Genomic DNA, 4385 nt, shown 5'->3' on the forward strand with positions numbered 1-4385 from the left:
CTCTCTCTCTCTCTCTCTCTCTCTCTTTCTTTCCTATTCTCTAATTTTTTTCATTTCATCTAGAACTGCTGCTAGCTTTTTATCTTTCTATTTATCTTATTCTTTCTTTATTCATTTCTACTTTGGTCTTTGTCTCCATTTCTCTTCCATTTTTTTCTCTCGTCATCATCATTACGTCTTCATCTTTTCATCATCATATTCTTTCTCATCATCATCATCGCACCATCATCATCATCCTCTCCATAGTTACATTCATTTCATAATCTTATATGACCAACCACTAAAGCCGGCTCATTCGTTATCACTTATATCATATTTTGTATCACATCTTTCTCACTGCATCACTCATCAGCATCTTCATCACTGCATCACTCATCAGCATCTTCATCGCTGCATCGCTCATCAGCATCTTCATCGCTGCATCACTCATCAGCATCTTCATAACACTTTTAAACTGAAATCACTCAGATTCTTATCGACCCGCCAACAGTTATATGGCAGTCAGCTTCATCATTACCATTATTGTTGTCAACATCGCTTCATCTATCATCGTCAACATCATTACAATGACCACCACCATCACTATCATCATCACCATCACCATAATCATGGACCATCAAAATTATCGCTTTATCATCAACAGCGTCAACAACATCATCTCAGTGACCATCATCGTCATCATCATCTTAGTGATCATCGTCATCATCATCTTAGTGATCATCCTCATCATCATCCTCCTCATCATAATAATCATCATTATCATAATCATCATCATGATCATCATCATGATGACCAGTGTAAACACAATATTAATGTTTATTGTGGTCCGACCACGTTGACTGACCACTTAATGCAATTGATATCCAGCAGTTTCAGCCTCTCTGCCGCTAGCAGGATGCCGGCCAGGGAATTGGCGAGCTTTTTATTAAATTTCTCCTTTCCCTAACTATTCATCTCGGTATACCTCTTCGGATTTCCAGCCTGATTGTTCTGCGGCTCTTAGACGCACCGCCCTGATTTCTTCTTCTTTTTGGTTTCTTCTGTTTTGTTTGTTTGTTGTTGTTTTTTTTTTAAATTTTTGTGTCTCTCGTTATTTACATTGAGTTTGCGGCGCTTTACTTTTTTTTGTCACATTCGGTTTGCTAGTGCTATTAAAACTCTCAGAATAACTTTCTTTAATGAATTTTTCTTTCTCCTCTATTGTTCTGTCTTCAAGCTAAGCTATTCACATTTTGGTTACAACTGAAAAAGAATGTTTGCATACAAATGTTCACACACACACACACATACACACACACACTCACACACATGCATAAGTACATATACGAATGTATGAAAGCACACGCCATTACAGACGCACAAACACACAAGCACACAAACTCACACTCACACCGACCAGTAAACTTCAACGAGCGTAGAATATTTTGGAGATATGTGGAGAGAAAGAGAGAGGAAGATGCAATCAAAGGACAATTACTTTGATGACGCCACGGATCACGTGCTTAAGAAATAAGATGCTTCCTCGTTCAAACGGTTGGGTGTTTACGCGTGTTGGTCTCGTGCGTGTCTGTGTGCGTGTCTGTGTGCATGTATGTGTGCGTGTCTATGTACATGTATGTATTTATGTGTGTGTGTGTGCATGTATGTGTGCATCGCATTCATTATGTTTGTTTACGAAACTTACATACACGTAGTTTTAAAACTTGTAACTTTCATTGAATACATATATATATATATATATATATATATATATATATATATTTATATATATAACACATACACGTACATACACGCACATACACGCACATACATGCACATACACGCACGCACACATGCGCGTGAGATGTATAAAACGATCGCCTTGTATCGCGTTGATTCGTGCGGCGATAGAGAATTAAATGAATGAAAATCTAAATTGATATTGAATGCATCACAATTATTTTCACTCTGCTCTTTCTTCTTTTTTCTCTTTCTCTCTCTCTCTCTCTCTCTCTCTCTCTCTCTCTCTCTCTCTCTTCCTCTCTCCCTTCACTTCTATCTCTCTTTGTTATTTCTCCTTTTTTACATCTACCGCACTTTTTCTTGTTTTGTAACTAAATGTGAATATTATGTTATGTTCCTATTTACCTTCTAAATAATTTATTTCTATTTTTTGTTTACTTTAACTCTTTTCAATAATTTGCCATCAAGACGGTGAACAACAGGCGACAGTCATATGCAGTGCAGTATTTGTAATTTGCATCTACGAAATGATTGTAATGCGACGGACGTCTGCTTAGGGCCGCTGCACTACTAATCACCTGGAAAAGTGGAAACCCTTCATCGACATTGGCCTACACCTGTTTATCTCTTTATCTATTCATTTGTTAACTTTGTTTCCATCGTTCACTCTTCCACCACTCCGTTTATTCATCTCTCAGTCTATCCATTTATTTTTCTCTTTTTCATGTTTTCTCAATCTATCCATCAATTCATCTTTCCTTCTTCCAGCTCTCCATCCATCTCTTCATCTCTAATTAATTTGTGTCCAAACAGTTTCTAGGTGTTTATGAATTAAACAAAGTTTTACTGTCCATGTCTAATTTGTGTGATCTTTATTTACGTGCTACACGTTCTTTGCGTATCTATCTAACTATCAACATGCGAACCAATACATGAACATGTATATAATCACTCCGTAGGCACGCTAATATGTAAATATATATGTATGTATATATATGTAATATGTAAATATATATGTATGTACGTATGTAAACATATTTGTGTATATACAAGTATGTATGATCGTTTATTCAGCCAATAGAAACGTTTGAAAGTCAAGCAGCGCCAACCAATAGTAAGCAAGCATGGTCCAATAAGCCTTAATGTATCCAGTTCATGCTATCAATAAGCCATCAATCAAACGTACTTCTACTAAATTGCCTATGTCCCTAGCCTGGGAATGTTCTTTCTATCAGTGCGTCCGTTTGAGTTTCTATCCATTTTATTATAATTGCATGCGCCTATGTGTGTAATTGTACGGATGTTGTAATGTTAGTAATGTAATGTTCATGTATATTTAATGTTCTTTCTTGCCTCGCTTCTCGCATTATTTTGCATGAATTTTTCTTACTTTTTATTTCTTGCACTTGGAGATAATTACATTTTTCTACTTTTATTTCAATTTTATTTTCGCTTTCTGAACTTTATTCTTTTGTACTTGGACGAAAAAATTGTCCAGTCATAAGCAATGAAACCTAGCATATAAATAAACTGTACATACATATTTATACATACATATATAGTGTATATATATATACATATACATATGTATATAGATTTATATATAAACGCTTGCATACGCAAACACGCTCACAATTCAAAAAAAGACCACGCCTACGCGCGCAAAAGGGGTGTGGCCAGATCGATGACGTAATTATTTTTATTGCGGAGAATATGGAGGATAATTTTTAAAGAGTTTCTTCTTTATTATTATCGCCATTTTTGAATTCGTTCTTAACAATGCTGAACTGGAAAGGAAAGAGCGTGGCGGAAGAAGATGTGAGTGATATAAAAGTGAAAAAGGAAACAGTGATGCTACAGTGTTGTTGTTGATTTTGTAATTTATTTTCATTTCTTTGGTTCAGAAAAAAAGTAGTTGTTTGTTAAATGCATTAGATTTCCATTCCTTTCCAACGATTGATGTTCAGTGATGATTTAGTTGGACGTGTCTCCCTCCAACTCATTAATGGTCGTCCGTAAGGTTGTTTAGTTGAAATTAGATTTATGTTCAAAGGAAATAGTTTTAATTGAATTTCGATTTATATTTAATGAAAATTGTTTTAGTTGAATTTGAATTTATAATTAATGAAAATATTTTTCACATTTCGTACAATCATTAAAACATTATTAATTTGAAAAAATTATTTATTTATTTACGTCGGGATGACTTTTTTCAAAACCGCTCAGACCTGCTTCTTGCTGGAAAGTAGCGATAAATAGTTACGCACGTCTACACCGCAATCAGCGAAACAGGTACTGCAACAACATCAACAAAACAACATCATATGTTGTAACCAAGTTCATCATTACAGTAACAAATACATAATCAAAACTTGCAAATTTGTTGAACAAATTTGAGCACCATGACATCACAGCCACCGGATGCTCCATCAATTCCTCATTCAAAAGGCAACATTCACAATGTTGACCAAGATAACATCAACAACAGCAACAACAACAAAATAATCAACAGCAACATTCAAAGCAACACCATTATGAACATCAACAGCGTAAATAACAACGCCGATGATGAAAGTACCGATGAAATGAATGACGAGAGCAACAATAACAACGACAAACTCAGCAAAACCAACAACAAAATCATCAACCACAACAACGCCACA

This window comes from Helobdella robusta (assembly GCF_000326865.2).
Source record: "Helobdella robusta unplaced genomic scaffold HELROscaffold_8, whole genome shotgun sequence".
NCBI classification, from domain to species: domain Eukaryota; kingdom Metazoa; phylum Annelida; class Clitellata; order Rhynchobdellida; family Glossiphoniidae; genus Helobdella; species Helobdella robusta.